The sequence below is a fragment of the Haliaeetus leucocephalus genome, unplaced genomic scaffold (genome assembly GCF_000737465.1).
Source record: "Haliaeetus leucocephalus isolate CR32 unplaced genomic scaffold, Haliaeetus_leucocephalus-4.0 Scaffold2, whole genome shotgun sequence".
Taxonomy (NCBI): domain Eukaryota; kingdom Metazoa; phylum Chordata; class Aves; order Accipitriformes; family Accipitridae; genus Haliaeetus; species Haliaeetus leucocephalus.
Genome location: NW_010972438.1, coordinates 1,177,466 through 1,205,315, shown reverse-complemented (window position 1 = coordinate 1,205,315; position 27,850 = coordinate 1,177,466).

Here is a 27,850-nt window from a genome sequence, read left to right as displayed (position 1 = left end):
TTTTGGCACTTACCTCACTCCATGCCAAACTGGGCTTGAAATTCAAAACCCAACTCTCCAGAGGTTTGGAACCAAAAGCAGGAAGAGAGAGGGAAGAGACAGTCGGGTGATAACTCGCGCTACTGGAAAATCATCAGTCTGCCCTGAACTCTGAGCAAAATAGTTTCTCCACCTCAAGGACATGCTTGGTGACTGCTGTCAGATGGCTCTGACAGTTAAGCCTCTGATGCACCAAACCTCAGCACACGTGAAGATTGGTAAACTGAAGCCATTGACTTGATAAGCTTCAGCAAGGAGAACGCCATCTGTTTCAAATCCAAAAGGCAGCTCTAAGACACGTTCAGTCTCACTGTTCCATTTTCATCTGGACTGGAGTTTTAGTCTGGCCTCATCCAATGACTCGTGATCAGCATCTTTAAAATTCAATTAGAAACAAAGATAAAGCTGTAAGTACAGACATACTCAAAGCTGCGGTCTTTTCTATTTGCTTTTTTTTGGCTAACAGTTCGGTCACTATGGAGTCAGACTACTTAAATAGGTTTTAAATCTTGAAGGCCTTTGAAGACGTTAGGTCACACAGAGAACAACTGTAGTAGACTGAAAGTTTTGGCAGTTTATAATTATCTCTTGGGGTTTCTCTTACAGATAATTACATGAGATTCTCTTTTACAGTTCAACTAATTAACACAACTTCCTTCATCCATTAATGTCACCAATACTCTGGCCTCTGCCCTGCAAGGGTGCCCTCATGGACATGGAGACGTAGAGGAAATCAGAAGGGTCCTGTTATCTTTAAATGCCTTGCAAAATCTCTAAGACTGTTACTTTCATCACTGTTTTCCCAACTGCTGTGGTTCCAGGCCAAGACAGCAATTAAATGCACACTGCTATTCAAAAGCATGGGAATAACCAGACTGAAATTAAACTAAACAACTAATCTAGTAAGTAAAAAAGCAGAGTTGTATCTTGGACACAGCTACATTTCATCTCAGTGCAGAGAAACTGAATTCCATTTCCTACAGATCAAATAGCTTCAAACTCTGGAAAAGTCTGAAGTCGAGATCTAGGAATGAACAGCAAGTGGAGACTTCTTTTTGGTTTCTATGGAAGCAATTCTTTCAGTTTTATTTGTAAAACCAGCTAAACCTACCACTCAGACTTTTCTGCTGGAAGACTTCTTAACATACATAGATACTGTAGTCTAAGGACAAGCGCCATTCTGTGTTGAGTGGCCATGACAATCCATTAAATGAAGCAACTATATTAGGAAAATATGTCTGCTATTTTATTAGCTGTTCTGAGGCAGACATGATGATCTGAGGCTAGAAGATTTATACAGACAGTACATTTTATTAGATCAACTGCTGGAACTGGGAAAAAAAAAAAAAAAAGACAAGCTCTCAGGCACACAAGCCATGAAGACACTTGTCCCCATTACAGCAGTCAGTCTAATAAAATATATTACCTCTTACTATAAACCTTCCTTTTCTGTAATTTTAGTCATTGCTAATGTAAAAAATTTTCTTTAAGCGACTCATGCTTGCCTTTTTTTTTTTTCATTTTCTTCTTTTCTGAGGAGATGTTACACCTCAGCTATACAAGAACCCGAGTACACAGGAGGCTTCTGGAGCACATCAGTCACTTAAACCTAGCACTGGTGCTAGCACTCACTATTCGCATTATCACCACTGCCTCCAGCTGCATCAGCAGGAGGATGCCATTGCCTCTGGGGTGGAGTGATTAGCACAAGGCTGCTCTTAGCCCTGTGACTCCCCACAGCTCAGTCTCTGCCACCAGAAAAACATGTAAATATCCTATTGATTTCAAGAGAACTACACCTGAGTTTCTTCCTCATTGCAATTCCTAAATTTCTTGTTTGCTCCTTCCCATATGTGTACTGCCAAGATACTTTGCCTTAGCAAGCAGTGCAATAACCTCTCCACTGACAGGGGATGTGTATCTTGCTCAGCTGTGTCAAAGGTTCACTTAAAAAATACCCTATGTGACCTTGATGCAGATTTAATCTGTCATTGTACACTCAGTTTAGCTCCAGTCTTGCCTTTTTGCAGTCCTGTCCTAAAAAAGTCAACTAGATATCTTTTCATTCACTTGCAATGTATTGAGTGACCTTGGCAATAGTCTAATCTATCTTGGCAGATTCAAGATAGAGAAAACAAGCAATAGAGACAGACCTGCTGGTTTCTGCTATTGATCAGTGACTTGAGTGAAAACTCATTATGAGCAGAAGGAACGTGTCAGGTACAAGTTCTCCTACAGAGCAGCAGCAAGTGAGGTGCAGAAACTCCTAACCAAAGAAAGGGTGGTTATGCGTTTGCCTTTTTTTTTTTTTTTTTGGGGGGGGGGTATGGCTGTGGGAAGGAAGAAAAGGGCAAGGCAAGAAGGAAGGAGCAGACAACACTTCATGTCTAGTGAGGCTGTGCATCAGGAACTCCCAATTAAGTAAACTGTAAGTTTACTCAGCTAAAAAATGGCAAAACATTTATCTTCAAATTAGCAAGGTTACACTGTCAAACTTTACAACAAGAAAGGCCAAACTCTTAAGAAAATACTGTTTCTTAGTGTGTGTATATACATACACAAAGATAATACTAAGATATATATACATACACACTAAGTAAGACACTATTTAGAGTATTCCTTCTGCTACTCATAGAAACTCGAACAAAATCTAACAACACAAGAACAGTCAAATAAGCTCCTATTATTTTACTGGCAATCAGTGTATAACACGAACTTATTGATATGATTGTTTGAATAGTGCTGCCTCCCCTCGAGACAGGTCTTTTTTTATCTCAAGACAATTACTCTGTACTATCTGCTGAAGCACATCTACCCTGACCTAGTGCATCTCCTCCAGCCTCCCCAGAGCACAAGCTGGCAATCATGCCATGCTGTTTGGCACTTCTATTATCCTCTTTCCTCAGATTGCCTTTGTGCCCCAGGATGAACAGAGACAGAGGAGACTACTTGCTTGTCTCTGTATTTTATGTGGGGGAAACATAATCAATGCTCCTTTCACAAGATGCTCCAAACAAAACACTGCTTGGTCACTGGGAGAGACAGTACCCATTGCTAAGACTCTAATTGGGCACCAAGAGGAGCATTTGCTCCTGTGAGGGAGCTGCTCCCACGGCAAGAGCCAGAAGCGGTTCCTGGATTCTGGGGTCTCTCAAAACTCCTCCTTACAGCAGGAGGCAGTTCAGATGACAAGCACTGCAGTCCAAGCTCTTACTTTGGCTTCAGCCTTGGAGTTAACAGCCACACTCATGTTTCTCACTAGTGCTGCACTCTTCCATTATGTCTTAAGATTGTAAGAAAATACAACCATGCTTCCTCTTACTGCAGGGTGGCCTATCCCCCACCCTCCACAGGTCAAACCCATGTCAAAATTTCACATAAGTATCAGATGGTAAGCTGAGCTAGATGAAAAGGAGAATTTCCAGCATCCAGCTGAGAAGAGGAATATAGGACACTGAATGATGTTCACTGTTTACAGACTTCACACCAGGAGAAAACATAATGGGGGTGGAGGGAAACAGACAATGGAGTAATTGAAAACAACCAGGAGTAGGCACACACAGTGAGGGGAAAATGACAGCACAGGACAAATCCTACATGGGAAATCTGATTTCTTTCACATTCCTCAGTTTTAGAAGTCTAACCCTAGCTCATATTATTGTGCCTGCATGGTCTCCTTTAAAGGGTCTATTAGGTCAAAGACAGACTCAGTCGTCCTCCCTTCACTCATACGTCCAAAAAAAGGAAAAACCTCTAGATAAAAATTAGGCAGAGCAAGACATCAAAAGGAGAAAAATCACATAGCAGAACTCTGGGGAAAGAGATAAAGCAAGCGAGTGAGCAGTCATGTTCTATGTGTGCAGCTGATCCACCCCAGTAAATGTCAGCTTCACTAAAGGTCACCGGCTGTATTGATTCCTCAACACTTTAATGTAGGCGATTCTGTAAAGCAGCTCTTTTCATGATGGATCAGACAGTCAAACAATCTAGCATACTGACGGAGGGAGGGGAGAGGGACAGAGAGCAAAACACATGCTATTTCACTTGCTGCTAATATGTATGGATAGAAATGACATCAACCCATAAACACATTCATATATGGTGGAACAAAAAGTATTACTGACTTACAATGCAATCAAACAAATACCTTCTCTAACATATCCATATATGTAGGTATAAAACTAGGATTATCTCCATCCTTGCAGATTTTCAACATGAGACTGGATAATGCCTGGAGCAACCTAGCCTGATCTCATAGCTGACCCTGATTTGAGCAGGGCATTAGACTAGAGACATCCTGAGGTCCTTTTCAACCTGAATTATCCTATGATCCATGAAACTAAGGCACATATCATAAAGGTACATGTATGGAAGCTATACGCATGGAAGGAGAACATGATGGGTCATATCCTAATTTCTGCACCAGTAGTTGATAATCTTACTAAAATAATAATCTCAAATACAATGCAAGATTTTAGAGGTTTCTTATATTTGAGGTCAAAGAAATTACCAGGAGAAGATTCTCAGCCATTTTAATATTTAAAGTAGAACAATGTGCTTTTTAAAATATTTGGCCATCCACAATTTGCTGAGCCAGGTATAGAATTCAGTAGGTGAATTCACAGAACTTACATTGCATAGGAGAAACCTGTCATAATCATAATGGCTTCCACTGGTCTTGCTCTATGAAATCAACCTGGTCTACATCACTGCCACTGTACCTTTAAATCTGCCAAAATGCAACTTTGCAGTAAATACAAATTCAGAGTTGGGGAAGCCAACTGGGATTACAGTGAGGGCCAGTATCCAAAGTATCAGTGATCTTCTACCTCATGATGGTGGTCATCATCATAAAAAAAATATTTTGCTACAGAAAGGTCTCACTGTCATTCAACACAACAGGGGTTTTCAGAGCATTGTAAAGTTTTTCAGCCTTTACCGCTCTTCACTGCCTGCCAGTTTAGTACCTGAAGTCAACCAATACAACCACTTTTGAAAACCATATACCTTTTACCTCCCCATCAACAGTAGGTAATAAAACATATCCTAGTAAACGTGTTAGAAATACAGCAACAAATACAGATCATGACGAACCTGCTAGATCAGCTAATCCCCTCAGAGGTCAACACTATAACAGCAATTAACTGTGAATATTCATACTTTCACAGACTAGTAGTGCTTTCAAGCTTTTCAGGTGAAAAAAAGCAAGTCACAGGGTTATTCTTTGTGGTTGCAACTTCTGACTTCCATTTGGCTAGAAAAAGACCTACTGACAAATCTAATTACTGAGCTACATTAGCTGGGAAAAAAAAACCCACACATGCATTTAAGTGCCTATTTTGTATTTTAGGTGCCAACTTCACAGCTCTAAATTCATCAGAGATACCGTTATTTAGAATGGGTACTATATTCCATATGAAATTATTTGTCTCACTGTTGATGGACTGTTGGTTATTATGCCCCTTTGAGATTTAAAGTCTCAGTTGCACAACAACTTGCAAAAGGAGCAGGCGTTTGAATGTGCACACATATTTCCCCATATAATATACACAAAAGGGGAAGTATTTACCACTAAGATAAGCTGACACTTAAGCCTAAAGCGTAAGCCTTCGTAAATGTTCAGACAAATTCCAAATCATGGCTTATTTTTGAACAAATATTTGTTAATACATATTTGAGAGGTATGTAAAGGCACAGAAGTATAGTGGCATTCTTTGGGACAGATCTCCATCTAGTATAAACTACCACATTTAATTGAATTCCTTCAACTAAGCATGTGAAAGAAAGTGGGATTGTTATTTCTAACAGATAGGGATTTGAGTTCATTTCTTCACCCGGCACCAACTGTGTGATCTTCAACAAACGTGAAGAAATAGCTCCAAACCTTCATCTCTGTGAAGTATTTGTTCAGCACCAAGCCAGGAGAGAAAGAAATCTTCCCTCCAGGCATGATGCTCCATATTACCACCATCCACGTGTACCTCCATGTGTCACTCTTCGTATTCATCGTATTTATCTACTGTATGTATTCACGGGCCAAGCAGAAGTACTCATCAGCACTGATATCACCAGAAGATGCATCAGGCCTTTTTGTCTTAAACATAACTAAAAAAAACCACAAAAAAACAACAACAACAAAGTCTAACTTAACTAGTTCATTGCGACTTGGTACTTGGCAAGAGTCAGTAAGTGATTGAGAAAAGCAGTTACAGTAAAATAGCCTATGGTATTTCATGCAAGCCCTATGCAGTTAATTGCTAAATAGTTAATGATAATGGGGCCTAATGCTAATGGTGTAAGTAATAGGAAAGATTAGGAAATAAACATTTGATTGGTATATTTGTGTTCACATTGAATTAACAAGTTTCTACTGATTAATACTTTCACAGGCTATCCTTACCCAAAATAAAAAGAAGAAACAGCCACATAGACCAGGCAACTAAGGGTTTGTTTTCTGTTGGGTTTTGTGTTTAAACTACCCATTTCACAGCTACAACATAAGCAAGTGAAACTGGATGAATGGCTCATTTATGAAATGATCAGGTGCACCAGAGAAATACTTTGATGATCTGCTGGCAACAGCATATTTTCTGGCCTCAGCCAATTTACAGCATTTCATTTCTGTGGGGGTTTTGGGTTAGGGATTTAAAACACTTCAGTTACAAAAGAGAAAGTGCTCTTATTCAAGAAAAAAAAAGTCTGGAAATGAATGCTTCGTCTAATAACTTTTAGTAGCCTTAGTGACAAAAAAGCCCTACAGGTTTGTTCATGTCTTTCTATACACTCAATTCTTACTTTACATCCTTCTTCTAAAGCATCACTACTACGTAACCAATGAATAATTAAAAACCCTAAACCAAATAGGATACCATCTCCAGACCTATGTGTAGGTACACAGCAATATAGCATATCTGGAGGAACACGAACATAAAACAGTGTTCTCAAGATACCAATAGACCCAAGTTACATTGACAGCTGTACTTGAGAGACCAGAGGTAATTGAATTTTCAGTAAAGGGTACATACTAGTGTTTGGCCTGTCTTGACTTTAGCTAAAGTTCATCAAACATTTCCAGAATCAGTGACAGAGACATAATTTAGTGTCCCTAAAGCCATCTGATCAGAAATGGAGTAGGATATCTATAACTGAAGAGCTAAGGAAAAGTCTCCTCAGGAGACATGTTCCTTCCCAAAAATAAGTAAGATGACATTCAATAAAATTGGCTTTCTTTTCTCTTCTTCTTATAAGAAGTTTTAAAACAAGAGCCAAAAAGTGTGGTTTTCTTCTTTTCTTTCCCTGCAGCTCAAGGCAGGGAACAACAGCATGGACCAGGGCTGGGCAGAGAAGCAGGAGACCTGCACTTGGCTCTCTCATCCATCTCCCTGTCACGCTGCAGAAGTTGCTCAGCTCCCTGCTTTGTATCGGGTGCCAGTATGACAGCCCTCTCCCCACTGACCTCTAAGGATGGAATTCTTCAGAAGAGGTTTTTATTTATTTTTGCTCTTGGAGGCAGAGGACCGATCTTAGACTAAAATAGATTAGTTGAATAGAAAAGTTGAATAGAAAAGTACTTGCTACTCTACATTGAGAAACTATGGCCAGCCCTCACCAAGACCTCCTGCTTTTTAGCAACATAGTTTGCCATCTGACCATACTATTCCCAAGAATACCTTCCATTATTCCAGAATAGTCCTTCAGGCCTTGATACAGCAATAGAGTAAAGCACATCCTCAGCTTTAGCTTGATTTCGTTAAGAAACTTTAAGGCACCACCTCTGTTTCGGCAGGAACTCTGAATACACTCTACATAACAACAAAACAAGCAGGAAAAATTTATACAGTGTAGGAGGACTGAAAAAAGCAATTCTTATGTGCCTGTTAAGAAAAGCTTCAAAAGCTTTGCTTTGAAACAAAGTGTTAATATTTTTCATAAAATATTTATAAAGTGGTACAGAGTATTTATAAAAGCATATAAGCATATTTTTATAGACAACTTGGAAATTCTCAATACTGGATTTAACAGAAAAAGTGAACCTCTGCTTTGGAGTACTTTGCATCCTTTTGCATAATTTCATCAACATGTTAGGTTTTTCAATAAATTTTATAGGATGATTTCAAAAAGCTTCCCAATGGTTTTAAAATTACACAAAATTTGACAGAGCTTTTTCACCACAGAGAATAGGGTCACATCTCTTCTTATAAACCTATTAGAAAGGGATTCATTTTATTTTCTCATAAATAAAGTTTCATCAGAAACATTTACAATTTTATACAACAGTTTAAAACTGTTCACTGAATCCCAGATAACCTGTTCAAAAAGGAAGTACTGGCAGGAAAAAAAATCCATGGTCTCAATAGCCAGCTTTAATGTCTAAAGGCTGCTGAACAAAGTGCTTACACAGTGGAAATAATGCACACACAGTATGTGCCGCAGCCTCCAGAGCTCCCTTCTTTACCACTTGCCTGGGCAGTACCTGCACTGCTCTTTGTCCGCTGCTACATTCACTGCAGCAATGCTGATGCCAGCAATTTTTATATAGCCTAAACCCACTATGTTTTGAATACCACAATCACTTTGCAAGTTGGCCTTCATTGCACCCTTGGTTCAGGGTAGCTCCATTCTGGATGGATCACAGCAGGGGGGGTCTGCTCTTCCCAGTATGCCCTTAGTGTCCGTAACAGGCACACAACCATGCATACCATCATCTGAAATAAGGACAACAGCAGCTGTGGAAGTCCTAAGTTGCTTCAGATCTGCCACAGATATGTGAACATAAGGTTTAGCCCCAAAGGCTCCAACTTCCCAATTCACAGAGTAGGAAAGATTACATTGTTTGGAGGTCCTGTTCAGGTGATGCGTCAAATGCAGTCGACATTTCTGATAAAAGTTGCTGGGAGAAAACTATACCAGCTATTTACTGCAGATGCAACTTTCACCTATGTGTTGGGACTAACATAATCATAAGTCATTTAATCAAAAATGTCCTTATTATTATTGGATTAGCACAGCAAAAGTATTGCAGTCCCTCGATCTTTTATTCCTGTAGGCTATATATCCTCTCCAGCAAAAAAAGGTCTATTTCCTTTTGGAATCATGGATTTTTCTACTAAGTAACAAAAAAGGTCAGCTTTAAAATTAAAGCAATACTTTCACTGTGTTATTCCTGTCCAGTGAATATAGCCATATTTCTTCAGCACGTTAGTATTATTGGATTTCTAAATCACATTTCAGTAGCTGACACAAAACACATGCAAAAAAAATTCCAGTATCAGTAACAATACCAATCTTGAATGGAACCATTTAAAATGGGTCAACACCACAAGAACATTTTATTTAAACATAGCATATGTGAAAGAACCACTCTGGATACTTACTAATAATGTCATAGGTATTAAGAAACAGACACATTTTAAGCCACTTCTCATAAAGACTTCCTATTGGGCTTATACGCATAAAACTGTCATATCATCATAAAAAATAGGGGTCTAAAATATTTCACCAGTCTATCACACTGACACAAAGCAGAATCAGCTATACTTAAGGTATGCCAGCACAACCTGTTCTTCAAAAGAAAGGAAAAAAACACACCATCATCACCTCCCAAAAAACTAGGGACAGGGAGATATAAGGATTCTACAAAATTCAGTGACTGATTACTCTAGTATTTAACCCTCCTCCTACTTACAAAGTTTTTGTTATTAGCTGATATAAACTTCCTTCTTGCAACACATGCTTACGTTCTATTCTATTCCCAGGGTACATAAATAATTACCATCCTTATTGCCACACAAGTGTGCACACAAACATGAGAAACAATGAATAGCTGATTTAAATTCTGCATGTGCAATATTTAATATAAGTTGTAAACTATAAAGGACCAGGCTGTGTAATGTTTACTTGCAATATAAACTACTTGAATCTTTCAAGTCAATAGGAACCCTGGGAATTAATATGCATGTAACATAGCATGTATTCCCCACACTGGTCTGTCAAACCACAGCCTCTGTCTCATTTAAACTCACTTATTTCCGTAGCTCTGCGGATTGCCTTAAAGTGAATTACAGAAAAAAAAAAAACAGGTATTAGTGTAATACAGCCATCACTTTTGCAGTGATGACATCTTCTTGAATGGGACCTCCCTCTAAACATCAGGTTTAATTTAGATTACAAGCTCTCCATGAATAATTTGGTTTCAATCATTTCTGGAAGACACTTAACAATGAACTATCATTATCATCACAGTAATAGCCAAGATGATCACTGTCAGAGTCCCATACTGCAAAAAAATTACATTCCTTGACTCAAACTGTTGTCTAGTTTAGTTACTAAACACATATGGCCTGTAAAAGGTAGACAAAGATGTTCCAGCAAAGGAAATATAATTAGCAGAATGAGGATCATCAAGCTGCCAATATGTTACATTTAGTGTTACAAAGCTGTTTTACAAGAAGAGAACAAAGTGACTGGGGAAAGAAAAACCAAATCACCAAACCAATCAAACAAAAAGACACCCCAAAAACCTTACTGAGAAGTCACCCACCAATACTTGAATATTTACCTGCACTTAAGAGGGAACTAAAACAAAACAGGAAAACTGAAGTCAGTTTCTACTCTGCAGTTGATTCAGAGGCATCACAAAGCATTTATCATGGGCAGGATTGCACACTCACCCCCACAAAAGAGGGAAGAAAGCTGGCTAAATCTTTGAAAGACTGTCAGTGGAACAGCAGACTGCAAGCAATGCTGAAGAGTACATGTATGAGAAAGCATCATTCAGGTCACCACCACAGGTCTGTGCTAGAAGTACACAAAACTGCATACAGTAGCACATAGATGCTACTTACCTTTTTGTAAGTGCAGCTCTAAGAAATGCTTTGTTCTCTAAGACCATGAGGTGGTGAAAGAAAAGATCTTTTCTATCTATCTTCTTTATAGGAGAAAAGCACTTCCGCGTTTAAAGGACTGTTGTCACACATTTGATATTCGGGAGTACCTAAGAATTGCTACACTGTTTTGACAAGTATACTGAGAGCTGTTGAAATATCATTAAAGTGTAACAAAACAGATTGCTCTTGAGCAGTAAGGAACACATGTTGCCCTGGTACCCTCCCAAGCAAAGACTGATAATGAATGGAAAGCCTACAATATGGAAAGCTGTATTTTAAAAGCTAATGCAGGCTTCAAAAAGGTGATATGGGAGAAGTGACAAAGGTGGTTTGGGTTTGGTTTTTTTTTTAATAAAGAATTAAAGTTAACTTCATCAAATGAATCTACCACATTAATACAACTAAAGTACTATTTGAATCCCGTGTGCTACTCTGGAATAACAGTTAGTGATTATAGACGGGCCAAAAAGGACTAACCAGTTTTGTGACACTGACCTCTCCAAATACTGTTTTCTGAAACAGGTTATTCAAAACTATTCACAGTTTTTAGAGTCAGCAAAAACAGTGAGGAGGATGCTATCTAAACTTAAACTAGTATATGAGACTACAGCATAGTTCTAACCTGTCTTAGGGGTTTCTTCCATTCTCCAGACAACACTTCCAGCAAGAAATGCTGCTTTCACATCACGTTGTCCTCAGCTGTGTGATCTCCAGCACTGGAGAACCTCAAAACTCAACTGGATGCGACCCCAAGCAGCCTGGTGTAACCTTAAGCTGGCTGGCCCCCTGAGTGGGAGGATGGATCCAGAAAGCCTCCAGAGCTGCATTTCAACCTCATACCACAACTCTGAAAAGCTTCATTTAGACAAAAATCCATTTTCATTTCAGAAAACAGTTCTCTACACAGAAAACATTTAATTGGTCATAAATGAAGGTGTCTTATCAAAGTGGTAGGTGAGAGACAAGAAGTACCAAGAGGAGGAAAAAAGGAAGCAAGAGAGAATGAGAGCTTTCTAGCAGATATGTCCAAGCTGTACTCTTTAAATAGCATCTCTGCACATGCACACACACGTGGCCAAACATAGGGCCTGTAAATTCTTCCAAGTCCCACTGCCTGTGAGCTCATGTTGGCAGAGAAATTATTAAATAGAGCTGTAGCGATTATACCTCTGTCTCACAGCAACACTAGAGGAACTTAATTTGATACAGTCCAGATTAATAAACAGAAAACAGATGAGAATTTATCTCTATTTACTACAAATTCCAGGGGGAAAAGAAAACTTTGTCAAATCTGTTTGTGTCTTTAATATTGCATTGAAGTCTCCAGTAACTACTTTGCGCACTGATCCTGAGGCAGGAGAAAATTCATTCATATTTTGGCTTCCAAGAGCAACGCAAAATACTTCCTTTTCCTTCTGCTTTATTATTCTCATTAGAGATCACACAAACAGTAGCAAATGCAGTAGTCTGCATGCATAAGGAACCATTTTGGATTAATAATTTCAAACTTTTCCACCCCGAAAATCCAGAGAACAGGCCAGTTTAGAGCATACAACACTCTTTTGAGGTCTGGAACAGAAGCTTACCACAGGTGACAGGATTAGCTACATCATCTTAGTCATACAACACATTTTATAACCCTAACACTTTGGAGACATTAATTCAAGCAGCTTTTCAAGGGGAGAAAGCCCGCCCAGCATGTACACAATGTTAACTTTCTCAAATACATTCTGTCAAACTAAAGCCAAAAAAATAAGAAACCTCAAAATACACCCAGTGAGTCCATGCCTGGTGGTGTCAGCCAAGAAAGCAAGTAGGTGCATTATTTAGCCCAGTTTAGAACAGCACTTACCCACACGTGTAGCTTTTAAGCACGTATGTTTAATTCTGTGATTCTTTAAGTACTTGAAGACAGTGAGATAATTTTGACTCCACATTATTCATCTTGCTTACATGCTATATTCCTCCCACCACCCCACATCCATCTCTGCCATTAAGTTGTAGGCTTGCTCTTGAGCAAAGGACTCACTACTCTGTCTGCATGCAGCCAGGCACACCAAGGTCCCACTATTAGAGGCTGCTAGGCACTAAAACACCACCACCAATTTTATGGGACAAAAGGAATAAATGCAAAAGAAACCTTTGACTCAGCTTTAGGAAAGTGAGTTAGAAAACAATATTCAAATGAGAATGAGTTTGACTGGTATTTTCCATCCCATATAGGCCAGAGCTGTTCTCAGTTGCTGAGAAAAAGCAGTCTATATCCCATCAAGCTCAATACAAAACCCCTTCCCACCAGCTTGGCACACTGCTCACATCACAGGCTTTAGAAAGGTGTATGGCAGAACTTCACGCCAGGTGAATTTGCACATTGGATTCAACAGCAGAGCATACTGCTCTAACCAGGAGCCACCACTCAAGAGGTGAGAGTCAACAGCCACTTCCCAGACACAAGGAATACAAGGGGGTATTTCGCCCTCACAGACTGAAGCGGACCAAGCCATCCCACCAGCCGAGAAACAGGTTTGTAGCTTTATTCACTGGACTCTGCAGAGCTGCATGGGGACACAGTAGGAGGGAGGCCACGCCACCCTCTTCAAAAAGTATCCCATCCCATGTGGTGGGGAAGGAGTTACTACCCCAAAGGGACTAAGGCCAAACATCCCCCACAATAGCCCACCTGACAGCAAACTAGATTACAGGGATCAGGAACAAAATAGACTACAGGCAATAGTAACTTCCACAGCTTGCCTTGCTCAAAGACACTCTCCTTGCTGTGATTGATGTGGCCCCGATGACTCCCAAGTGGGCATCACACCGGGCTACTTTATGTGCATCCGTAAACTGCTATAATTCAGCACAAATTCGTTCTGGGGAGGATTTTGGAAAACAATGAAATGTTAGCATCCCTCCAAAAAAAGAAATTATCTCACTGGGTATGACAGAATTATAAAGTATTTCAGCATTAGTAAGTGTTACACAATGCATCACCTGTATAAAAACACCAAACCAAGAAAAATGGTACGTGAATTCTTCCTCAAAGCAGTTCCCTTGTCAAGCCTACCACAAACACTCTTAGTCTTCATTCCTATGGATTCAACTTAACCTTTTGGAAATGTTACTGCTGATAAACTTAAAGGAATAATAAGGAAACATTCCTTTTCTTGAAGTTTCTGCACCTGACTCCTCCAGTCTCTCCCTCTCACCTTCCTCTTGCTTTTGACACTACTAATCACTCCCCCCTCATCAATATCTCATGTTCCCTTGGCTTCCGTACCCCATCTTAGCTCACAATTCTTTTCAGTCATGACTCTAGTGTTTCCTCCTTGCTCACACTTGCTGGGAGTCTTTAAACTCACTAAACATGCTCTGCCATTAGCTTAGGGAAAAAGACCCATTACCCACTCATCTGAAGCCAGCCTCACATTTTGCCCCAGTTCCAGGCAACAGCACACACCAACATTAGCAAAATCAAAATCAGACACTAGGCTGAACTTTCGATCTCTGGCAGCCACATCTTCAATCAACTGAATCTCACACTCCTACAGTTCAGAAGGGGCATCCTCTGTTGTGGAAGTTATTACCCTGGGTTGCCAACCAAAAAAGCCAATTACCCTCTGCAACAGGAGTACCTGACATAACAGCATCACCCTGTATGGGGAACAGGAACCCAGACTGGTAGAAGGAGTTTCACTGCAGGAATTGTCATCTTCTTGTTTATACAATTAATCCATTCAGTCTTCTCTTAGGGTTAAGTGTTTAAAATAGATGGTAAAATGCAAAATTTTGAAATGGTAGACTTCCTTTTACTTTTCTCTTTCAAAAGCCAATTTACATTTTTGACTGAAGATAGTTTGGAAGCACCTTACAATACAGTTCAAATGCATTTCTGTCATTTTTCTTAATGGTGTGAAAGACATCACCTGAGAAATTGGTCCTTCAAAATTGCCTGTGCGCATGTCCGTCGTATTTCATTCATTATGTTTAATAAGGAAATTGATACAACATCATTAAACAGTGCAATTAACTGTCCTAATGACACAATTACAAATGTACCTTAACAACATGAAGAGAATGATAGTTGTCTAAAAATTAATTTAAATTATTCAAGAAATTTATATACAAAAATACAGATGCTTACTATGGGAAAATAATGATAGGAATCCCCCCCAAAAATATAAAAGAGACAATATTTAGATATTGACTAAGCACTACTCCAAGCTCACTGACAAAAACTGCAGTCAGTTTCGGAGAAGCAGCTGTAAGCAGCCAGTTACTCAATGCGTGGCACAAATGTGGCCAGGAGTCATTTTGTCACACATCTCTAGCATTAGCCCTACTGAACATATAGCAAAAGATCATTCCTGAGCAGAGACAAGGAAATAGGATCCATTCAATGGTATGAGGAAGTTTTTTCATGAAACAGACTGCCCAGATTAAATTTGAAAGCCATTACCCAATAAATCTTCAGCATTTCTGCAAAGGTGCATACCTGTACTATCCCATCCTTCTGGGACAGAAAATAAACACTAGCTATTATTTATATAAACGTTGATCACATTTTCTCCCTTTATTTGATGGCCAAGACCTCCCAAGGAGTGGCTGCTATTTAAAGTGAAATTATACTCAAATAAACAGCATCTATCAGAGGATCATATCGATTTGGAAATAAAACACAGCCTTTGCTGTTCTAAGTGAACCACTGAGAGAATCTGGAAAAAAAACCCCACACTTTTCCAATTGTTCATCAGTCCAAAATTCTATGAAATAAGACTGCCTCAAACTAGGCTAACCTGTCTCAGATGAGAATTCAGCTGAATCTTCAGCAAAATAAATAACTTATTCTGAAAGCGCATGCGGCTGTAGCAAGTGAACATTACTTACTCTGCTGGAGAAGCAGCATTTGGATGATTGTTTTTACAAGCCAGCTGTACATTACTGCATTCACTCTGGTGTTTCCTATCACTCAAGCAAAGCAGACTTATCTCCGAATCCACAAATTAATTTCCTCCCCTGTGATTACTGTTCTTTCTTGGTCATTTCATTCAAATAAACAGGGAATCTCTTTACATTTCATAAAAATGTAATTGTAAAAAAAGTTAACAATTTAGTATTATAAACAATGGTGTGTCTGTTCCTGTAATTTTCCTAAATTCTTCTCTGGCATTTCTTGGTCTTAGAGCGCATGTTCTTGAAGATCAGAAGAAATGCAATACCTTTATCTTTGTTTAAACACTCAAGCCATGCAGTACCACAGCTGACTGAGCCCAGTAAAAGAGATGCCCTGCTGCAAAAGCACTAGTCATTTTTCTGCACACTTTTAGAAACAACTTAATGCAACTAGACACAGATTTTGATTAAATGATTCAAAAGAAGCACGAAAGTCAAGTGGAAGGAAGGAACAAGCAAGAAGCAATGCTCTTCTAGCAGAATGGTGGCCAAGATACAGGCAAATACAAAAACTAAACCCCCTTAATGGTGCTTTAGGAAGAAGTGATGTGTTCATTACAAAATTTTTACTGTTTTTCTTACAGCTTCTGGGGCTATCTTTCACATTTTGAAAAAGTTCACAAACTTATTCCTCAAGTGCTGCAGATGCTTTGACATTCATGAATTTTAGCTCATACCACATTAAATGCTACACAAAGCATACAGTGGGTCATAAAAAGCTGTCCAACTATGTAGTTTAGCTCGGAGATCATTTAATTGATAAATGAACAAGGCTTTTTGCACCAAACTAATAAAAACTTGATTTGGCTTTCACAGAGGTACCCAACGCAGAGCCCTAAGTAAAACTAATAGCAGTCAATCATTGTACCGCATCCTTCACCTCCAACATAACAGTGAAACTCCTCCTTGTTACAGTGTAAAGTGCAATTCCTGGGGCCTCTTTTCAGCTATGCTCATCAGCAAAAGCAACAGAGCTCCATCTTGTCTAGGCCCCCCCAGATCAGTACTGCAGAACACCCTTATTTAATTTTCTGTGATGGTTTAACCCCAGTCAGCAACTAAGCACCACACAGTCACTCACTCACTTCCCCCCACCCAGTGAGATGGGGGAGAAAATTGAGGGGGGGAGAGTAAAACTCATGGGCTGAGATAAGAACGGTTTAGTAGAACAGAAAAGAGGAAACTAATAATGATAATACTAATAAAATGACAATAGTAATCATAAAAGGATTAGAATATACAAATGATGCACAATGCAATTGCTCACCACCCACCAATCGATGCCCAGTTAGACCCTGAGCAGCAATCTCCCTGCCCTCACTCCCCCCAGTTTATATACTGGGCATGACATCACATGGTATGGAATACCCTGTTGGCCATTTTGGGTCAGCTGCCCTGTCTGTGTCCTGTCCCAACTTCTTGTGTCCCTCCAGCTTTCTCGCTGGCTGGGCATCAGAAGCTGAAAAATCCTTGGCTTTAGACTAAACATTACTTAGCAACAACTGCAAACACCAGTGTTATCAACATTCTTCTCATACCTAACTCAAAAACATTGCACTGTACCAGCTACTAGGAAGACAATTAACTCTATCCCAGCTGAAACCAGGACATTTTCCTATAATAACGTAGGAATTAATAAACCTATAATGTTTAATACATGATGGAAAAGTTGCTTAAGGAGCTTCTGTGAAGAAGAAATTCAAGGATGTTGCTCTAATAATAGGTGGTATGAAAATGTGGAATCCCAAAATAGTCAGTGAAATGAATCTTAAATTAATTAACAATTCTTTAAAAGGAATCTACTTTTTGAAAAAACAGATTATGTTACACAAATATAAATCAGGTTGCCACTAAGAAATAATTTGCTTCTGAAGTGACATTTGTCAACTAAATGAATAAGTACTTTGACATTTGTAGAAACTGTGAAACTGCTAAAGCTATACACTACTGCTTAACATTATTTTTCCTTTATATAAAGAGAGTCACAATTTGAGCATAAAAATCCCTCTTATTAGGCAGAGAATGTCAAGTCTTATTGCCAAATTTACTGTAGTGATTCAGCATGAAAACAAGTATTGCCCTTTTGGCTTTCAGCACTTCAACACTTCCATTAAAGTGCCCATTCAATACCCACATTAACTTTACTACAATGGTATTACTTAGGCCAATAAAGGGGTATTTTATCCAAGTCACTAGACAATGCTAAATTCCTTCTAGCACTAATACAAAATCACCAAAATATAATGTCCATCTTGTAACCAGCTCATAAAGCCTCAGACAAGTGGTAATTAAGTAAGCCTAGACTCAGGCATACTTCTTGGCAGGCCACCTATCCATCCAAAAAATGACCAAAGTCACCCCTGCCCCTCTGGTCAGGATATCTGAACTGGGGGTACTGGGGCAGGCAGGGGGACCACAGACTCTACAAGAAATGCCATACGTCTGGCAGCCCTACTCAAGAGCTGCAAGACTGGGATCGAGATCACTGAAGGGCAATTTGGTTGGACTAGCAATTGCAAATGTCATCCTTTTAAAAGATACACCGATCAGAGAAACTCTGAGATATATAAGCACTAATAAAATATCCCTCACCAATACATTTCCTGAAGCGTGGGCAGCCTGACGGGCTGGACTTCTGAACACACGGCATACAGCACAGGTGCCTCTAAGGAGTCTCCTGAACAGAAGTATGACCCCCTAATATTCAGAAGCAATATGCCAAGGAACAGTCCTCCAACAGCATAATTCACACAGCCTGGACAACTACCACATGCAGTTTCCAAAGCACCAGTAACTCCAGCCAACGCAGGCTGATGTCCTGAAGCTAAGGAGCTGAGCTTGGGAGGGAGGCAGACCCAGGCAGGGCTGGGGGACAGGGAGGAAAGAAATCAATGGAGGTTTGCCTGGGAGAGACCAAAATCTGAGGCAAATTTAATATTGATGAAGAACAGATGACAAATAACATTACCCACAAAAGAGAAACAGAGACAAAAGCAATCTTGGATCACTAAATATACCAAAACAATGTTAAACAATCACTGAATTCCTCACCTAACTCCACAAATTTCATTTCTGGAAGACAATGTGAAATAACCCTTCAACACCATCCACAAAACCTCAAATGTTTGCCTAAATGTTTAAACAACTGAGAAGCTCACACACAAACTAATGCCCGTTTAGAGACAAAAATCAAAGCAATATATTTTTCCAGATGCTCTACTGGATTGCTCAAGCTGTAATGGCACACTTATAAGAAACTATAATAAAAAAGACAAAATGCTCATGCAATACAGCATGAACATAGCAAAACAGCCATTAATATTGTTCTCCCAAAGAAAAATGGCTTACTAAATAGCCTGAAAGGACATCTGACATGCATCTTTCCCTGTTTTCAAGAAATATAACCATACATAAACCTGATATGATTACTTGCTAAATCTAATAAGTTCCTTTTTCTTTGATGGTTGTTTTCTCCTTAATGTGCTTTAAATGCGTAATAAAAATATAATGAAAAACATACATTTATTCTACGTGGCAGCTACTGCATATTCCATAAAAAAGTAATCTTATAAAGTTTAATTTTACAGTGTTTCTTAAACCTATTTCTACTTATTCACTATATGCAGAGGGTATCTGCAAAGGAATTTAATACTTAACATAACACTTTTCTTCACCGACATTAATGCCAAATTTTCTCTTTACAGTCATTGTCTTCTCCCTTCTGTAAGCCTAGAAGAAGAAAAGCAAATGGATTTAAGGTTTCCAAAGAGTCTCATTAAAATGTAAAGTCCAAATATCCGCATCATTTTTTCCGTGATTACTTTAGGACTGTTGTGGGATTTTTCCTGTCTAGGCATTCGTCTTCCATAACATTTTAATATCCTTGAGAAAACTCTGAACTGAGCTTAACTTGTTGTCACTGGTGATAGCGGTGCATCTGTTTTGCATTAAGGGAATGCAAAATTGAGCACAAATGAATTAAAGACCACTTACTTTTCAAAAGGCGTTTGTCGGAAGAAACACCAGCAAATAAAAGCTATTGACAGGAAATCCTGTGCAAGTCTTTAGGATAAGACAGTCCAGAAAAACCTCTTGGGACAGTCTCACTTGTTTCCCCTTGCAGCAGAATTTACTACCCAAAATCATATTTGCAGTCAATGGTCAAACAATCAATTATATTTTAAATAATCTTACATTACACACATTTGTCTTACATGCCCCGCCTTTCATTTAAAGCCAGAAAAAACTGCTACAAAATTCATCATCAAGTAAGAGCTTTCATTAACTTCAAGAGATGACAAGTAGTTAGGACCTACAGATGCCACAACCTGTTCTTATTACCAGGTTCAGCATGTACTCCAGGTCTTTGGCTGGGCAGTGTAAGTTGCCCTCCCATTACAGTCACTTCAACTGGCTTTGATCTTAATAGATTTTTATCAAGCTACTTGTCGTTTTAACAAGAGCTGTGTAGAAAACCACGTATCTGTGGTACCAGAAATTCTGTGCCCCTAATTAATTAGGATGTGTTCCCCCCACAAAAGCTGGAAGGATGACATTTGCCATGAAAGTTCTAGTTCTTTCACAGACAAAAGGCTCTGCGTGCCCACAATCATCCTAACAGTCCTCCACCACATCTATCCCAATTTCCACTCATCTTTCTTGGGCACACTTGCCCAGAACTGGGGGGGGGGGGGGGGAATCCTGATGACTTCGTAGAAATTTGACAGGTCTCCTGGGAACAGAGGTGCTCTCCTGCTCCTGAAGTAGAGACATCCAATTAATTTGTAATGCCGAGCGGTTGCTTTGGTGCTGGCAAGGATCAAACCCTACAAGTCAGAATTCACTTCTGTTCCCTACTGACAGGACTATGCACTCTGAAACCCAGCATGCCATGGCTACAAATAACACCGACCATATCCACTCTTCATATGGGAACACCCACATGTAAGACAGTGCAGTGGATCTGGGCGCTCCCGATACATCCAATGCTTTCCAGAACATCAGATGAGCTATACAGCACCCACGCACAGCAGTTTCGATGAGGTGGGAGGGGAAGAGGCATGTCTTCTTTCACAAGAAAGATCCTTCTGGTAGAACGCACCCTGTGCGGCTTCAGCTGTGTGACTGCAGAGAAAACTGTAGGAAATAGGATCGTTACTGCCTGCAAAGGAAGCTGTTTTCACTAAGATGATTGTAGTTACAAAGGAAGGGAAGAAAGAGGAGAAAAATATTCATCGCTGATTTCAAACAAATGCCCAAACCTTCACAATAATTTTGTATAAATTTTCATCCACAGGCTCACAGTATTTTGTAATACTTCAGCTCTTTGCACTAGCAGAACTAATTGGGGTTTCAGCTGAGGGTCCGGTAATAAAATATTTCTTTTTCAAGAACATCCCTTGCCAGAGCTGGCAACGTCAGACTTCACAAACACAATCAGTGGCAGGACTGAATCCCGCCAGGCTTCAGGAGTGTTTATTTGGTGTCAAAAATTCAAAAGGAGGAAGTATTTATGCAGCAGATAAAGTAGAAAAGCACATCTGAAACAACAAAAGATCTTACTTAAAAGCAGTTGAACTAAAACAGTTTACTGGCACTTGCAGCTGTACAGCATCTACCTATACAGCATTTTCAGTGTCAGGAGCTAGATGCAACAGACATAATTAATTTTCTGTTTTCATAAAATAGTGTAAACATCCTCAGTAAAGTAAGCAGCAACTTCCAGATTCCGAGATTTAAACCAAAACTTAAAGTTAATCCTTTTAGTCCTCATAAGTGTATGTCGGAAGGGTGACAGGAAAAAAATAAAAACTCAGTGATTGCAAAGAGCAGTATGTACAGAAAAAGGAGATGCGCTCAGGTATTTTGTGACACAGAAGGAACTCTTTCCCTCCACAGCTGCCCATTTTAGGGCCACCAGACTAAATTCTGACCTTGCTAGAGCCCAAGGGTTGGCAAACATTCTCTAACAGGGGCCAGAAAGTCTCCTTCTGAAATTATACTTTGAATCCCTCCCTCAAAGATCTGCACAGAGTTGTTCTCCAAAGCATCTCACCTGTTCAGCTGCTGAACCTGGGGTCTCCAAGCCCTTCCACTGCATTGCATTTAGAACTACGCTATTTTACCACTAGTGCTGTATACAGTATCCTTCAACTACATTAGAGCCCATTATACTCTCTGTCACCATAAAAATGCCACTTCATAGTACACTCAGGCAGGATGCTTTACTGTTTACGACAGATGGCAGAACTAAACATGCTTTAAAATGGTTTAAATTGGGAAAAATCTTCCTCTCTCTGGCCATCACACAATTCATTTTCTTGGGTTAGTGTGCAGATAAAGTGGTAGCAGCAGCTCTAAAAATGAGGCATCTGTTGAAAGGCAAGCTTTTCTTGAAGTGCTGCACATCAGTTCACAAAACTTAACGTGCTGCCGCTGCTCAGCACAGCTGTCCTCACGAGGCAGCAGACCTAACACCACTGCAGAAGCAGCACCCACACAGGGAGGTTTGCAGCACAAGGACCAGCCAGTCTTTCTGAAGCAGGGCTCAAGTAAGAAGTTGCTCCGATGGTGCCCAACAGCCTGCACCTGCCAGCTTTCTTTCTGCCCTCTCTGGCTAATAAACCATAAGCTGGACTAGTCAGCAGCACAAAAGGTTCGCTGTAGCAAGGATTAATTTCACTTTTTTGTTCTAAGACATTGCCGATCCTGAGATCAGCAGCCTTTTATGTTGGATAGACTTCCTCAGATGCTGAAGGCGCATTTACTGCGGCTTAAGTAGTAACTATATAGGGCAGTTAAGTTTTTTTTCCTCATTTCAAGTATGAAGAACAGTAACAACTTCTCAGGCTTGGATGGGTCTTCGGTCTGGATTCAGCAGTCTACTGACACCCTTGAGCAGTCACAGTAGCCCACAGCTATATCCCTAATGCTCAGAGAGTGGTTTTGAAAGAATCTACAATCCTGACTTGCTCCCCAGCCCAGCTGGCTCTGACAGCCAGAGGCAGGCTGTCGGACCTGCCTGCTGATGCAGTGAGCAGCTGAGCTGTGCTTAGCCCTGCAGAGCCTGACATGCACCAGGAGGTGACCTGGGGCTGCACCTGTGGGTTTGTTGTCCTTACAAACAGCATACCTGGTCCTAAGGACAGCCTCAGGGATCCCCTCAGGAATCCCACTTAGTGGGATTAACCCAAGAACTTAAAGCTAGACATGTGCTTAAGCGTTTTGATGAGTCATGACATCAATTCTCTTTCTTGCACCTATTTGGGTTCCAGTTACTTGATAAATCTTACAGTGCTGCTTCTACCATGTATTTTCCCCCCATCTTTACCCTTAAATACAAAATGAAAGAGCCATTTGCTCATCTGAGCAATACTGACATGTCAAATTTGCTCAAACAACAAGGATCAATAGCATGCAAAACTCAAGAGACCTGCCAGGACATGGAAAAATATAATAAAGATCAAGGTGACAGCAGGTTTTAATTATGTGAGAGGAGAAGGTATGTTCTGTAAGGTCTTTGCAATTTGAGACTATAATCAAAATGTCATCAGCCTGCCTCTTGTATTTTCAATCTCTTAGGAAAATGACTAAAACTGGTGTAACATTTTCAGATTAATTTTGATGCTTCCATCAGAAAGCCTGACATTTGGCTAATGTCAGACATCACCTACATTGTCATTTGATTTCTCTCTTCCCCCTTGGGTGTCACTATACTAATGACCTAGAGGTGGTAATGAAATGAACAGATTAAGGACAGAACTTTTGAAAATGAAGCAATATATGGTTTGACATTAACATGCCACTCGTGGAAATGTTCAGAAATGTATGTTATTTGCCAAGCCATACAACACAGGTTATTTAAAAACTAAGTGTAAACATCCTCGTCATTTACCCAATTAGATGATGATCCAATTTGCTTCAAGTACTGTAAGAATTTGCATCAGAACACAAGGTATCTGTGAGGAACACCAGAAAGTCTCTAAAGTTTTACAGTTATATCACTGTCTCCAATGTAGGAAGACGCAGATTTTGCCCTCCCTTCCACATGAAACAGCATGCAAATCACAAAGTTTCTGTGCTCTCAGCCTACATACTCCTGGTATATAATTAGCCCCCTTCCTTCCTTTGAATCTCTTGGGAGTTTGAGATCAAATAACATGCCAAAAAATATATGAAAAACTTTCTCTGTCTCCTTCCATGAAAAATCTTGTGGCACCATCATGATACATGAGGAGAGAATAACTCTCACCTTCTTAGCAAAAATACCATAGAAATGTAAGTGTAAGGAATTATTTAAGACCCTTATAAGGAAACATGGTAAAATATGTAAGTGGCATCATGGAATCACAGAAAGGCAAAGCTGAAAAGGACCTCAGAAGATCAGATGGGCAACACTGCTTCAGATGCTCCTGAGAGCACTGCAGGGAATTTCAGCTCTGACCTGCTCCACGCAGTGCTGCAGCATCCCTCTGCAGGGATTCAGCTCTGGAAGGTGCCAAGTGCTCTGTGGGCACGGGAAGCCTATCCCAGGTATCATTAGAAAAGCACCCCACTCCTGAAGTCACTGTGGAGAACATGCTGAAACAAGGCAGGAGGGCCCCACAGGAGCATATCAAACCAACCAAGGGCTCCTCCCCTGTATAATGACACCACTGGGAACCGCAAGCCCATTCAGAGTACTACATCCAAAGTAAATCCTCCTGGGGAGCAATTTAGAAGACCCCAATATGACAGGAGAGAGATGAGTTAAATACCATTTACCACCTGCAATGTACCATTATTGTTCCTCAATCACTGCACAAGTCAGAACGGTGCCTACTTTCTTTTGTTCTTCAAGTAAATTCAGCCTTATGGCATTTCAGTTTGTTCACATCAGCTCAATGCAGTACTGTAACCCCTTCCTCCCATGCCCAGCCACACTGTTACGCACCTTTTTTCCCTACAGCAAATATCCAGAATTTGTTACAATTCCTTCAGACTCACCGCTGATAACAGCGCCTTGACTATTAACATGGAAGCTCTGCACTCTTAGTGGAGACTGTTCCACACTGTTTTTCCAAGAGGCAAGAATACTGCAGCAGTATGCTGTAATATTAGATAGTACATTACAAGCGAGAGCAATGTGATTATTTCCACTGAAAATAGAACCATTCCTAACTACTCTTTATTAGTATTTTTTTAAAATTCACCAAGCTTCTTCACATCAGTGAAGATTATTGCACTATAACTTTAAAACAAAATGTAGCTATCTTATAACGGTAAGATCTCTTAAGTATTTTCCAATTACTTCTGCCTGGGGCCTTTCAAGAACTGGGAATGAGAATTCTATCTATGACTTTTTCCCTCTTCTTGATCTTTCTTTGAGGCTCATGTATAGGCCAGGATAGCTGCAGGAAAAATTTTGCTGCTTGCCAAGGTCTTCATTCAAATCACACAGTAGCTTGCCTTTGTCCTCTAACTTCCTAAGTGGAAGCACAGATTATACTTCGAAGTCATTGATTTCCTCTTATTAAGTGTTGAGAAATTCACCTTCCCTCTTCCTCCAAAATGTGTGTTACAAGAGCCCGTGCCCCTAGTTTCAAATGCAGCCCAAATAAACCTCAAGGGAACCCCTACAGTTAAGTGCTGCAGAAGAAGGAAGACAAAGTTTAAATGGAAACAAAAAATACAAAGCACTCTGTTTTGGTTCTTCCTTTTGTTGATGAGTTTATTACTCTGTGTGACATAGTTGTTTGGAAAAAGTGTGCATCTAGGATGAAATTCATGCCTATGAAAAATACTCTTCAGTGTCTGCCAGCGCTAAAGCTTGGCAGCAATAGGAATTTTGCAGAGACAGTTGGCAAAGCATTGACCAGGTACCACCTAGAAAACCATAAGTGCAACGTTCAGCGAGTGCACATTTGCTAGGCCAAACTCACCAGATGAGCATAAGCAGATTTTGGCTCTATTTCTTCCTTACTGGGTAACAAAGATGCATTTCAAACCTAATCTTATAACCTTGAGTTGGGATGAGAAAAGTGAAAGTGCACATACTGCCATTACAAAAAGTCAGAGTCTATTGTGGCTTCAAAGTGTCACCCACAAATCTGCCAAAAGAAGTGACAAATGCTATCATGACATTCCCTATCATGCCATGCATTTGCAGAGCTACACACCTTGCCCTGTCAGTGACACTAACAAGACAGAAACTATTGTCGAAATTACCTCAGTCAAGCCAAATCCAAAACCTCTGGAGCTGACAAAAAAATTTGAGATGCTTCCCATGGAACTATACTGAGCATTGCTGTGAAAAGCAATAGTGGTTACCATGAGATACGCAAAAGACTGTGGTGAAATTACTTACCTTCTAACCCACATCTTTAATATCTTTCAGGTTCCCATTTCACTGTAATAAATACTGACTTACTGAAGCTTGTCAGGATATACAGGACCAAATATGCTACAGAGATGAACCAGACTTTGCCACCACTTGCTCAACCGTCAGCCCTGGGAATCTACATTTTGCTGCTAATTTAGGCCTTCTACAGTAGCAATATCTTTTGAATACTAGAGAACTACAGTGACCCAAAGCTATCGCTCTCCATGCAGGCATCACTCTCTTACCACATTGCTACTTTCCCGGTGAGAAAAGAAGAAAAAGTGTTTCAAAGAGCATCCCAGAAATACTTAAACAGATACCTGAAGGCCAGGAGAGAGCAAAAAGCTATGGAAGTACCAGGAAGCGTCACTTACCAACCTCTTTGAAATACATTCTTTTCTATGAACTGTATCTGTTTAACAGGGGTTTTTTGAGGAGATGAGTTTCACCCCATAAAAGTGCAAGTCAGTCATGTAGATCTGACAGCAAAAGCAACTGCCCTGCAAAGCGGTGGGACTCAGAACTAACAAATCAGCAAAACGGGCCTCATGATTTCACAGTCAGCCTGTCTCTCTGAAATACCTTCTGCCTTTTAAAACTCTGATCAGACGGTTCCACCCCCAGGAGAAAGAAGAAAGAAAAACGCCAACAACCCCACGCAGGATTTTGCCACTGCCAGCGAGCTTTCACGGAAGGATGTCAGGAACCAGCGCTGTGGGAGAAGGGAATGGAGCGGGACCGATGGGACACAGCCAGCACGGGAGCTTTCCGAACCCGTCAGCTACCAGCTGAGCCCGGCAGGGATGATGCCACAGGCTGGGGCCACACTGGCAGCATATGGACATGGCGGCTGGAGGGCTGCCCGGCCACCGGCACCGCGGGAGGGACGGTTCTGCTCTTCTACTCAGGCTCCCCGAAAAACGCGTGCAAGATCACACCGAAGAGACTTTCACCGTTTACTCTTCCCAGGCAAAGCCTCTTCGTATTTGTATAGCGGATAAACAATTTGAGGGATTGCATACGGAGCTTTACAAACAAAAACATGCCTTATATTTGCTTTGTTCTTCTCCTGTCAGCACAATAATAAACTGCATTTTAACAGGTGGGGAAACCGAAACAATACAAACAACGTGATTTTCTTACTATCACCCCATAAGGGTTTAGGGAACGACCCGAGCTCTCCACAGCACGGTAGCTGCTCCATCGCGCTCCGGTTTGCCCCCCGTGCCTGCAGCCCCACGAGGGGCCGTGTGCCCGCCAGAGAGCAAGCAAAGCCTGCCTGCTCTGCGCCATCACCCGTAACCGGCTGGTCTGGAGCGCAGAAATCCCAAGAGGAAAAAACCTTTTTCTAACGCTTTTGCTCAAAAGCTGCCGCCGTTGCCCCGCACTGCCCCCATGAGTTGGTAAACAAGCCCCCTACGACCCCCAGCCGCGCCGCGGGCACCCTCCAACAGCGAAGGCGACCCGAGACCACGGCGAGACGTACCGGCGGGCCGCGCCGCTCCCCCGTGCTCGGACCGGGCCGGGCCGTCTCCTCTCCGGGAGGGGCCGCCCGGCTGCGTGCCGAGGCGGCGTGGCCGCCTCAAGGCCGCGGGGAGGCCGAGGCGAGCCCGGC